Source organism: Lepus europaeus, chromosome 13, assembly GCF_033115175.1.
Source record: "Lepus europaeus isolate LE1 chromosome 13, mLepTim1.pri, whole genome shotgun sequence".
Classification (NCBI taxonomy): Eukaryota; Metazoa; Chordata; class Mammalia; order Lagomorpha; family Leporidae; genus Lepus; species Lepus europaeus.
In genome coordinates, this window is record NC_084839.1 from 83,578,140 (window position 1) to 83,591,588 (window position 13,449).

The window sequence follows — 13,449 nt, forward strand, 5'->3', positions numbered from 1 at the left end:
GCCCATCAGAGAAGTGCCTGGACTCCTGGCTGAGGGACAGGTTTTCTGCCCCATCAGAGACAGTAGGGTAGGCTTCCTGTGCAGGACCCACTCCAGGCAGGAGTAGCCTGAAGCAGTTCCCAGTAGCCCATGCCCTAGGAAGCCTCTAGTCACTGTTGTAGATGGTCCTTTCTGCTTAAAGAAGCTCCTGTATCCCAGCCAGGTGCTAGCTGTGTGGCTTTTCAAAAAAGCCCCTTCAGCACCAGCTCAGTCTTGCACCAGGTGGAATATGGGTACCTTCTGCCTAATTGCCCACCCCCATTTTTCCTTTATCACTATTTTGCCCAGAAAGCACAGGTTTTTCTGCTACCACAGACACCACTGATGGCATGATATCCCTGTTAGAGGGAGCAGGAAAGAGGGTAATTACTAATAATAGCAACAATAAGAGTAAGCCATCATTTGTTATTTCTCTATGGTACAGGCACCTTCCTAATACTGATAATTGAATAATTCTATTAATCTCAGAAAGACCCTATCAGGTAGACTCTGTTACCATCCTATCCTCATTGCATGCATGAGAAACCTGAAGTTTAGAGGAGTTGCTAGTCAATGAGAGAGCTTGAACTTAAACCCAAGTCTGCATAATTGCAGAGCCCAAGTTCTGAAGCTTTGGCAGTGTCTACAGTGACAAGGACCAAGGATAAAGCCAACACCCACTATGGCTGACTGTGAGTGGCTTCGAGAAAAGCTTTTCCCCAGTGTTCTAGCTAAATGCCTGTCACTCAAAGAGTGGAAGGATTTTTCCCCAGGTTTCTGATGAAACTCCCAGCCTAATGCAAAGAGGGAGGAAACTAGCCTTTTCCCCCACCCTCATCGTCTCCTGGGCACAGAAGATAAGGAGCTCTGCCATGGGGCTCTGCCCTTTGACTTGAGGCAGATGAGTCTCTCTGGTCACTGCTCTTCTGTGAGGGCTGTAAATTAGCTCAGGACTGGCTTTCTGGAGGGCCTCACCCAACGAGAGGCCAGTAATTCTCAGGCTGATCCTGGTCTTCAGAACAACAGACTCTGGGAATAAAAATGACGAGCAAAAGCAGACACCATGTCTAGTAGAAGACAGAGCTGTCCATCAAAGGGTCACACAGCAGATGTAAAGTTACCTGTAGGACAAGAGGTATGATGTACAGATGCCCAGCACTGAAGGCTTATAACAAGGGATTAGATTAGATTAGATGAGCTGAGATCTGCAGAGGACACGAGGATTAAGTAGCTCAAGAAGGGAGGAAGTAAGCTTTCCTCTCCTCAGGAGTGACAACCAGCTGCTGTTACTAATGTTAGAGCAGGCAAAGACAGAGCTAAAGCAGCGCAGTGAGGACCCCTTGAGAACCGCTGCATCTCCATCCCTGAAGGTTAGCCATCAGACACCTCACCTCTGCACCTTTAAACCACATCCTCCTCACTCTTGAGAGTGAAAGGATCACTGCCCAGAGGCACAGAGAGCCAGAGCACCCATCTTTCTTCCTCCACACCCCATCAGCTAGCACCCAGGAAGCGAGTATCCTGTCATAGCAAATGAAGCCAATTGTTCATAGAGTCTACTAGCAAGATATAGCTTTGGGCATACCCGGCACATTCTACCACTCTGAACTCCCTCCCTGGACATTTTAGAAGCTAAGCTAACTCCCGGTCTTTAACTGCACAAAGCTTGATCTCTTTGTGCTCCTCCACACAGTGTCCATCCCCCTCCCCATTTCCACAGCGTTCTCATCTGGAAAGAATGGCAGAGAAAGGCAGGTGTCTTATTCCTATTCCTTCATGTACCCAAGGGTTGTGTGCAGTCCAGCAAAGTAGAGCTAGGAGGTGAGGGAGTCATGTGCTCTTCTTAGTATTTAAAACAGTCAAGAAAATGTATACATTCAACCACATTAATGGATTCCCAGTTAACCTCAGATCAGGTCCCTCTGCTTTTAAGTCTAATTGTCTCAACTCCATCATGTGAACTGATGATCTTGTTTGGGGCAGAAATCATGATTGACCATTGTGTGGTTTTTAACACATGATTTAATACATAAACTAATTCTTGCCTAACAAATATAGTTTATTTATAAAACCATGTCAAAAATTATGGTGGGGCTGGAGGGGTGAAAGCATAATTAAAAAAGTTAACAGGGCCAGTGTTGTGTCACAGCAGATTAAGCCACTACTGGCATCTCATATGATCACCAGTTTGAGTCCCAGCTGCTCCACTTCTGATCCAGCTCCCTGCTAATGTGTCTGGACAAGCAGCAGAAGATGGCCCGAGTGTTTAGACCCCTGATACCCACGTGGGAGACCCAGTTGCAATTCCTGGCTCTTGACTTCAGGCAGGCCTAGCCCTTAACTTCAGCCAGGCCTAGCCCTGGCCATTATGGCCATTTGGAAAGTGAACTAACTGATGGAAGAATCATTCTCTCTCTCTCTCTCACTCTCTCTCTCTCTCCCTCCCTCTCTCCCCCACTCCCTCCCTTTCTCCCTACTCCTCCAACCCTGCTTTATTTTTAAAATACATTATAAAAAATTGTAGATGACCCAAAAGTTTGTTTTAGAAAAAACTTAATACCAAGAACATACAAACACCTGTTTCATGAACCATCACATCAATGGCACCATGACCTGTTATTAACTTTTGGAAAACTCCACTGGACATTCACTAAAAAATGAGCAGGGAAAAAGGCAAATAATGTCTTGTATTGTTATAAAAATAGTTTTAACTTCATGAATTTCCAGACGCTGCCTTAGACTAATTTTCCTACATCATACATTGTCCTCTGCACCACTCTTTCCCTAACAATTATACACACTCACACACACACACATACACAAACGGGCGGCCTCCCTCCTTGGCATCTCTGCCATACTGAGAGGAGGAGTCTTGACATTGGCTTGCAGACAATTAAGTCCCACATAACCTGACAATGAATGACCATTAGACAAGGACTGGGCTTAAGATTCCTAAGCTCTGGCTGTCTGGAACAAAGTATGAAAGGTTTTTGAAGTATGTAAGCAAGATCACAAGATTTGGGTGGGAAAAAATGCACCCTCAGGAATTCTGGAAACAGATGAAACAATGAGCAGAAATAAATGCTTGACCAATCATACATCACCTTTGAGAATGGCAATGACAAGACACACTTAGCTGGCCCAGTTGCGTATCTAAGATTCAGATATGCCACCCTTGAATACAAGTTTATTTGGCCCACACAATGTTGTCTTTAAATACAAATTAGTTTTGAACATTAGAATCCTGGAGATTTCACACAGAAATCCAGATGTCTATCCTCTTGTGTTGAAAAAGAAGGATATCTGGCAATACCAGAGCTTCTTGCTCAGAGGCTGGAACAGAACGGTGAGTGCTGCCTTCAGATGAGGCTTAGGTTGTCTCTCTCAGCCCAGCCCACTTCTGGCAATTACACTTGGTGTTATTCACAAGTACTTTAAAAAGTTTGTGGGGTCTTTAAAAAAAAAAAAAAATGAGGCCAGCACTGTGGCGCAGCAGATTAACGCCCTGGCCTGAAGCGCCAGCATCCCATATGGGTGCCGGTTTGAGGCCCAGCTGCTCCACTTCCAATCCAGCTCTCTGCTGTGGCCTGGAAAAGCAGTGGAAGATGGCCTGATTTCTTGGGCCCCTGCACACGCGTGGGAGACCTGGAGGAAGCTCCTGGCTCCCGGCTGCGGATCGGTGCAGCTCTGGCCGTTGTGATCACCTGGGGAATGAATCATCGATGGAAGACCTCTCTCTGCCTCTTCTCTCTTTGTGTAACTCTGATTTTCAAATAAATAAATAAATCCTTAAAAAGAAATTTTGTGGGGAAAATGGAATTAAGATAGGCTTATTTTGATTCAAAAGTGTTTTTAAATTATGTATAGATTTCATAATATGTATTTTCCATGAATATTTGAAGACCTGTCATGTATTCATGGAGGTAACCTTTTGCATTTGTTTGATTCATGAATCTTAAAGGCCTCTCCTTTTCTTTAAGCCATATTGACTTGACTAGACTCACTTCATTTATTTAGAAGTCAGGTTTACTACAACTTCTACTACCTAGAACCTAAACTGGAATCTGAAGAGCTATGAAGATTTCCAAGAAGCCAAGAGAGTTCGCATGTATTTATGCTGAGTAAATGTACCATACTTGACTAATTTACTTCTATTTCATACACAATTCTAAAAATTTTTATCAGATTTTTTGGTCAAAAAGGAAAGTAATCAGACACAAAAAGCGTTTAAATTTTCATACAGAAAGTGAAATCTCCCACAAAGAAACTGCACCACAAGAAATTTTAAAATTCTTAAGACCAAAAGCTTTCTCCCTATGACAGGGAGCAAAGGGAGGATCTCTGCTCTCACCATTGCTATTTAAGATAGTACCAGAAATTCTAGGCACTGTAGCAAGGCAAGAAAGAGAAATAAAAGAAACACAGATTGGAAAGGAAGAGAAATAACTGTCCCAATATGCAGACAACATGATTATCTACATAAAAAGAAAACTCAAGTAAATTTGAGAAACAAAAATGACAAGAAAAAGATCATCCAAGAACTAATGAGAGTTTAGTAAGGTTGTAGGATTCAAGAACAAAGATCAAGACAGAAAAATTGTATTTCCAGTCACTTGAATTAGTAGAATAAAAAACAAATATCATCTATAATTGCTCCAAGGAAAATGAATTATTGAAATATACACAAAACAAAACATATATAGAATCCTTAAAATGAAAATTAAAAAACACTGATGACAGAAATCAAAGCAAAAGCCTATGTACTTGGAGAGATATGCTGTGTTCATAGATCAGAAGACACTCCCTCTGATTTGACATAGAAGTGTAATGAAATTTCTATCAAAATAGAAAGTTCATTCTAAAATTTATGTGTAAAAGTCCTGGAATATCCAATACAATTTTGAAAAAGAAGAAGAAAGCAAGAGGAAATACTCTCCCTAGCACTAGGATTTACTATCTGTCTATGATAACAAAAACTGATACATAGAAAAATGGACCAGCATAAACAACTAAGAAATATGCCCACAAAAATAAGCCAAATTTTTTTTCAACAAAAGAGCAAAAGCAATTCAATGGAAGACAGAGATCCTTTAAAAAAAAAAAAAATGATACTACAGTAATTGAACATAGGCCAAAACAAAAACAAAACAAAACAAAACAAAAATAGCCTCAAGGTATCTACAACAGTTCATTCAAACTGGATCCTGGACTTAAATGTAGAACAAACTCTAAAACTTTCAGGAAAAAAATTAAGGAAAATTTTTTGTACCAGGGCTAGGCAAAGAGTTTTTAGAATCAATACTAAACATGTGATCACTGGGGCCAATGCTATGGTGCAATGGGTCAATCCTCTTTCCTATGGCACCAGCATCCCATATGGGCACCGGTTCTAGTCCCAGCTGCTCCTCTTCAGATCCAGCTCTCTGCAATGGTCTGGGAAAGCAGTAGATGGCGCAAGCGCTTGGGTCCCTAAATCCATGTGGGAGACCCAGAAGAAGCTCCTGGCTCCTGGCTTTGGATTGGTTCAGCTCTGGCCTGGCCACTGTGGTCATTTGGGGAGTGGACCAGTGGATGGAAGAACTTTCTCTCTGTCTCTCCCTCTCACTGTCTATAAATCTCTCTCTCAAATGAATAAATAAAATCTTTTTTTAAAAAATGTGTGATCATTGGGAGGAAAAAATGATAATTTGGACATCAAAATTAAAATATTTGAATTTCAAAGACTTAAAAGGATGAAAAATAATTACAAAGTACTTTTTTTGACAGGCAGAGTGGACAGTGAGAGAGAGAGAGAGAGAGACAGAGAGAAAGGTCTTCCTTTGCCATTGGTTCACCCTCCAATGGCCGCTGCGGCCAGCGCGCTATGGCCGGCGCACTGTGCTGATCCAAAGCCAGGAGCCAGGTGCTTCCCCTGGACTCCCATGTGGGTGCAGGGCCCAAGGACCTGGGCCATCCTCCACTGCACTCCCGGGCCACAGCAGAGAGCTGGCCTGGAAGAGGAGCAACCAGGACAACAGAATCCGGCGCCCTGACTGGGACTAGAACCTGGTATGCCGGCGCTGCAGGCGGAGGATTAGCCTATTGAGCCGCGGCGCCGGCCATACAAAGTATTTTCAAACCACATATCTGACAATAGACTGATATCTGAAATATATAAAGAGCATTTTTAAAAGTTTACCTACTACTTTATTTTTAATTATTTAAAAGGCAGAGAGAAAGAGAAATCTTCATCTGCTGGTTCACTTCCCACATGCCTAAGGCAAACAGGACTGCACCAGGCCAAAGCCAGGAGCCAGGAACTTCTAGGTTTCCCATGTGTATGGCAGAGACCCAATATTCAAGCCATCATCTGCTTCCTCCTTTGTTTCCTGGCGGGCTGTTGTAATCTGTACCCGCAGCTTCCTCTGTAGGGAATCCAGTAGTGCAGAAGAGACACACAGTGGGATACATCCACCAGATCCTGTGCTGAACATCTCACACTAAACGCAAGGCACTCATTAGACATGACTGAGTACAACACAACCTGAGATCCCAAGGGTCCAGAGAACACACACTTAGCTGGGGAGACCCAAAGTGGGCTGTGTGGCTGAGAAAGTGACAACAGGAGAAAGTGGCCAAAGGAAGTCTAGAAGTTTCATCACACCAGCACACAGACCAGCCCTTCCTCCTCTATCAGGAAACGCTGTGTCTCCTCCTACTGTCAGGTGGGTGAGAACCAGCACAGAAGTGCTTCGCTCCCTGGCCTTTGCCCAGGAGGCCCGTAGTGGCCAGCAGCTGAAGGCTGTTTGGCTGCTAACTCACCCCTTGGTTTCAATGGGAAACCTAATTCCATCTGGCCTTTTTCCAAGCACTAACATCCTCATTTCCTCAATTCCTTATGCGTTACCTCCCCTTTATACAGTAGCTAGCCAGAGGGCCTGGATCCAATGTAAATAAAAATGATTCTTTGTCATATTTCAATCTGACTCTTAAATGATTACAGTATTTCACAGTGGCCTTTAGAAACAACCTCTAGGGGAATATTATTTTCATCTAAGAGTATTGAAATTTAAAGATATGACCAGGGTCTGGGTATTTCTGTTTAAAAGGTAAGAAGGAATAAGACATAAAATAGAAAAAAATATGTTAACTGTGATTGCTTTTTTTAACCCTTGTTACTGTTAACATTCGAGAGACACAAAGAGAGAAGGAGATGGACAGACAAGAGAGAGCTCCTATCCACTGGTTCACTTCCCGAATGCCCACAATGGCTGAGGTTGGGCTGGGCTGAAGCTGAGAGGTGGGAGCACAATCCAGGTCAACCACATGGGTGGCAGGAACCCAACTACTGGAGCCATCGCTGCCGCCTTCCAGGGTCTCCACTGGCAGGAAGCCGGAGCTATGAGCCAGAACTGGGAATCAACTCAAGTGTTCACGTGTCCTCACTGCTCGGCCAATGCCCACCCAGGGTTGCTTTGGAAAGGTGGGGTTAATGATTATTTCCTCCCACTGTTCAGTCTAATTCTCTGCCAAGGTCTTGCATCACCTTGATAACCAGGGTCTCTGATAAACTACCCCTGCCAAGTAGAGACTGACCCTTAGCTAGGGAAGTCAACTCAACAAAAGGTGAGGGCAATCAGGCAAGACACAGGCCCACTGCCAACTGTCTGGGGGTGAGGCCTGGGCTTCTCTGGGTAGCAAACAAAACAGGAAGAACAGAGAACTCTAGGACTCGAGATTTCCTGCAGGAAGACTGGAGTATGAGGACCCAGAAAGCCGAATGAATACTGGCACCCTGGGGTCTCTTGACAACTGGGCAAAGACTTGCAGCAAATCATCTCTGAACCCCACCTGCCGGAAAGGGGAGTGTCTGTGATCACTTACAGTGTGGGCTCCGGATCTAGAGAAGGCACTGGGCAGTTCATTCATCTAAAGTCTCTTTACTTGGTACATGCCAGGTGCTCAGCTGGTACCAGAGACACAACACCTGCTCTCACAGCACTCACAGTCGGGGGGCGGGCAGGTGAGGGGAGAGGAAAATAGAGAGTCTTTTAGGCAGAGGGGATGGCAAAGGCAAGCCACAGAGCTAAGAGAGAGGCCAGGTGGTTCTGAGTAGGACTAGTGGCTCCATCTGGCAGATCCTCAGTACTGGGTTGGAGAGGAGATAAGGCTGAGAGGCCAGCACAGAGCATTCTGGACATGGATGCCACATCATGCCTCAAGGTCAGGGTCCTTCAGGCAGGGCAGCATTGCGTCAAGTTTTTCTTTTTATAATATTCCCTAATGAGGGAGCATGAAAGATGGGCCTGGGCAGAGAAGGGTGAGCCAGGAGACCAGTTGGAAGGCTGAGCCATAGCCAAGGGAAATGAAGAACACCTGAACTTACAGAGAAGCAGGTGGCTTCCTGGGGTCCTTATGGGGTGGAATCAAGGCAGTTGATACAGATCTTCCCTTCCACATAGACTGAAGTAAGCCACCAGCCCCAAGACAAAGGTAGAGGGGGCATAAAGCAAGACTGGGATGGGCTCAAGGTGAATGAACCCTGCAGAAGTCAGAGCTTGGGATACAGAATGTGCAACTGATTGTACTCACAAATGTGCAGCAAACATTTACGTGGCACTTCTAGGTGCGCTTACTTAGAGAAAAATAATACACAAGCATTGTAAATTCACTAGATTCCAGATTTTGACCAGATTGTTAAAATACAAAATAAAGGGGCTGGCACAATGGCTCACTTGGCTAATCCTCCGCCTGCGGTGCCAGCATCCCATATGGGTGCTGGGTTCTAGTCCCGGTTGCTCCTCTTCCAGGCCAGCTCTCTGCTGTGGCCCGGGAGTGCAGTGGAGGATGGCCCAAGTGCTTGGGCCCTGCACCCGCATGGGAGCCCAGGAGAAGCACCTGGCTCCTGGCTTCAGATTGGGGTAGCTCCAGCCGTAGTGGCCATTTGGGGGTGAACCAACGGAAGGAAGACCTTTCTCTCTGTTTCTCACTGTCTAACTCTATCTGTGAAAAAAAATACAAAATACAAAATAAAAATCAAAGAAAGAAATGAAGAGAAGGATAGGTATGAGCCCAAAATATCCCATCATGCGGACATGCTAAAATTTGCTTAGCTATTACCCTAGCATAAGGCGTGTGAGACAAGTTCAAGGATTCTCCATCATAAATACTAACACAACCCGCCACCACCACCACCACCCCCAGCAGGCGCTGTGGTGCAGTGGGTTAACACCCTGGCCTGAAGCGCTGGCATCCCATATGGGTGCCAGCTCTAGTCCCGGCTGCTCCACTTCCCATCCAGCTCTCTGCTATGGCCTGGGATAGCAGTGGAAGATGGCCCAAGTCCTTGGGCCCCTGCACCCAAATGGGAGACCCAGAAGAAGCTCCTGGCTCCTGGCTTCCGGTCAGTGCAATTCTGGCCGTTGCAGCCAATTGGGGAGTGAACCAGCAGATGGAAAACCTCTCTCTCTCTCTCTCTCTCTGCCTCTCCTCTCTCTGTATAACTCTGACTTTCAAGTAAAATAAATAAATCTTAAAAAAAAAAAAAAAAAAAACACTGGCCCCTGATGAATCTAATACAAGAGCACTTGAAAAAATTCATGGAAAATGGAATTAAAAGGTAAGTTTATTCTGGTGCAAAAACATTTGGAAATCCCAGCATATGAAGGGAGCACCAAAAAATTCATGAAGAATCCCTTTCATGAATGCACTATGCATGGATTTCAAAAATTTTTTGCACCAAAATAAATTTAACTTTTAATTTCATTTTTTACAAACTTTTTTCTAAAATATTTATTTATTTGAGAGGTAGAGACAGAAAGAGAGAGAGGTCTTCCATCTGCTGGTTCACTCCCAAAATGGCTGCAATGACCCAGGCTGGGCAAGGCCGAAGCCAGGAGCTTCTTCCAGTTCTCCCACATGGGTGCAGGGGCCCAAGCATTTGGGCCATGCTCCACTGCTTTCCCAGGAGCATTAGCAGGGAGCTGGATCACAAGTAGAGCAGCTGGGACTTGAATTGGTGCCCATGTGGGATGCCAGCACTCACGCCAAGCCCCTTCATGAACTTTTTGAAGTACGCTCATATACCCTGAAGGCTTCCTGGGCCTTTGTTCTGCAGTCATCTCTCTTAGGATTTTGCAAACCAAATCCAAATATTTAAAAGACCAGTATTCAAAATCATGCAAATCAGGACACAAAAGAAAGATGTTGAAGGGACCAGATATTACACACTATTAAAGAAGGCAATGGGGATTGAAGGATGGGAGGAATCTGTAACCTCTATGCTTATACGTTTCTGAATTTTCTCCAGGATTCTTAATTGCTTTTAAAATACAGGAACAAGCAAACACTACGCTTATGAGAAACCAATTTCGTGAGGAGGAGAGGAAGTCTCCAAGGTATTTTTCCGGATGTTTTGCTTCCATGAATGTGAGTTAACAGAAGATGCAATAATAAGAACAGCAAAACGTACAATTCTTGCAAAATCAAGGAAATCCACTGTCGACACCCCTTGACTTCCCAGGCCAGTGTCACAACTGAAAACACATGTGGTTTTTATGTGTCACAAATTAGAATGACATGGTGAGAAAAGACGAAATGCTCTCATGGTCAGCATGGACCAGTGTTCAGAGTTTGAGGCAGGAAGAAGAGGCAGTTTCTGTGACCACAGCAGAAAGAGCTTTAAGTCTTTAATGAGTAACATTCAAATGATGCTTTTCCCCTTATAACGTCATCTGGCCAATTCTATGAGAAAGCCAAGGACTTATATACAAAATACTTAAGGAATAAAAACTATTAGATTTTTCAAACAGGCAAAAGACTAAAGCAAACACTTGACAAGAAAAGATATATAAATGGTCAGTAGGCACACAATTAGATGACCAGCATCACTGGTCACCCGGAAAAGAAAACTAGAACTACAATGAGATGCCTCTACCCACTTAAACGTATAAAAATCAAACAAAAAGTATAGGTAAAGATATGGAGCGACTTCAACTCTCACACAGTGCTGAGGAAATACAAAATGACATAACCAAGGTATAGAACTGTGTGGCAGTTTCTTGCAAAGTTAAATATATCCAAGGGTCTTGAAGAAGTTAGTGGAAAATGGAATGAAAAGATAAGTGTATTTTGGTGCAAAAATTTTTCAAACCATGCATAGTTTTTCATCATACATATTTTCTATGAGCTTTTTCATGACCCATGGTACTTACAATATGACCAGCAATTCTGTTCCTAGCTATTTAGCCAAGAGAAATGAAAACATGAGTCTACAGAAAGACTTACACGGGGCCGGCACTGTGGCATAGCAAATTAAGCCACCACCTGTAGTGCCGGCATCCTATATGGGCGCCGGTTCGAGACTCGGCTGCTCCACTTCCAATCCAGATCTCTGCTACGGCTTAGGAAAACAGTAGAAAATGGCCCAAGTCTTTGGGCTCCTGCACCCAAGGAGCTCCTGGCTCTTGGCTTCAGATCGGTGCAGCTCCAGCCGTTACAGCCATCTGGGGAGTGAACCAACGGATGAAAGACCTCTCTCTCACTCTCCCTCTCTGCCTCTCCTCTCTCTGTGTAACTCTGACTTTCAAATAAATAAATAAATCTTAAAAAAAAAAAAGACTTATACATGAATGTTCACAGTAGCTCTATTTGTAATCGCCAAAGGCTGAAAACAAATCAAACGTCCACCATTAAATGGATATACACATCACGGCATATTTATAGAATGGAAAATTACTCAACAACACACTGAAATTAACTACCGGCAAACACCAAAACGTAAACTTGTCTCAGAAAAGGAAGCCAGAAACCAAAGGCTATTCCATAGACGGTTCCATCTGTATGAGATTATAGAATGGACCAATTGAAGCTGCAGTGATGAAAAGTAGACCATTGCTTACTTGAGGACAGGGTGGGAAGTTGACTACTCACAGACATAAGGGAGTTTGGAGAATGGGGGTGTTGTCAGAAATATTCTACTATTTGACTGGGGTATCTGTTTTTTACAAGTCGTATAGCTGCCAAAAGTTACCAAGCTCTAAACATGAATGAGTGCTTTATTGTAGGTAACTTATACCTCAATGAAGTTGACTTTCAAAGAAAATAATATGGCTAAATAAAGCAGTGTATAGGTATATACATATCAAGCAAGGGAAAGGGTTTCACCCAGGAGGATGCCAGCCAGCTAACGCCATAGCTATCCTGGGGTCAGCTAACGCCATAGCTATCCTGGGATCAGAGGATACATTTAGGGATGAGGACCTTTTCTTCTTGGACTACAGACCTTTCCTTGGACTTTTGCTACTACAAAGTCCGTGTTGTTTGACTTCTGTGGAATTAAAAAAAAGAAAACAAGGCTGGCACCGTGGCTCACTAGGCTAATCCTCTGCCTGCAGCGCCGGCACCCCAGGTTCTAGTCCCGGCTGGGGCATCAGATTCTGTCCCGGTTGCTCCTCTTCCAGTCCAGCTCTCTGCTGTGGCCCGGGAAGGCAGTGGAGGATGGCCCAAGTGCTTGGGCCCTGCACCCCATGGGAGACCAGGAGAAGCACCTGGCTCCTCGCTTCGGCTCGGCGCAGTGCGCTGGCTGTAGCGGCAGTGGAGGATGGCCCAAGTGCTTGGGCCCTGCACCCCATGGGAGACCAGGAGAAGCACCTGGCTCCTCGCTTTGGCTCGGCGCAGTGCGCTGGCTGTAGCGGCCATTTGGGGGGTGAACCAACGGAAGGAAGACCTTTCTCTCTGTCTCTCTTTCTAACTCTGCCTGTCAAAAAAATAAATAAATAAAATAAAAAAACCTGAGACAGAAAGAGAAGGAGGAGGAAGAGGAGATGGAACTTCAGGGATTTTCTGGGGAGCACCAGGAAAAGACAGGATTCAAGCCCAAGCTTTCTACCCACGTCCCAAGAAGGGGCTCAAAGGATGATATTTTTCATCCTCTGACGCTCACTTGACAGCAGGCAAAACCACATCCAGCCTAGAGACTTCTAGCCTGTGGAAACTATTGCCAAATTGCAATGAAAGTACTTCATGCTATAGCTTCAAATTATGAATAACAATTCATATGAATAACAATATTTAACAAAATATTTATGACTTTTAATCATTAGCATCTTCTCAGGAATGGCGAGAGAGCGAGCTCTCTGTCTGCTCCCTTACCCTCAGCTGTGACAGACTCACAGACTTACCTGTCTCAGTATAGCCATTAAGCGCACCTGAGCCCACACCTCATTTCTTCCTGCTCATGTCAGGGTTTGGTCCTTGAGAAGTCTAGAAAACTATAACCTAGAACACCCCCCCCCCAAAAGAAAAAATCCTGCAACTCACCTCCAAAAACATAAATCATGGAAAATTTCACATCAACCATCTTTTAATACCCACAGAATATACACATCTTAAAAAAATGTATTTTAGGCCGGTGCCGTGGCTCAACAGGCTAATCCTCCGCCTTGCGGCGCC

General features: G+C 44.4%; 1 protein-coding gene across 1 annotated transcript in view; it reads right to left on the minus strand.

Annotated features, from left to right (window-relative positions):
* The window catches only part of IL37 (interleukin 37), a 32,130-nt gene extending 18,901 nt beyond the window's left edge, over positions 1–13,229 (minus strand). The window contains exon 1 of the mRNA XM_062208872.1: positions 13,179–13,229. The gene's annotated coding sequence lies outside the window, so the exon portion shown is untranslated. The remainder of the gene's footprint in view (positions 1–13,178) is intronic.
* Positions 13,230–13,449: the final 220 nt, after the last annotated feature.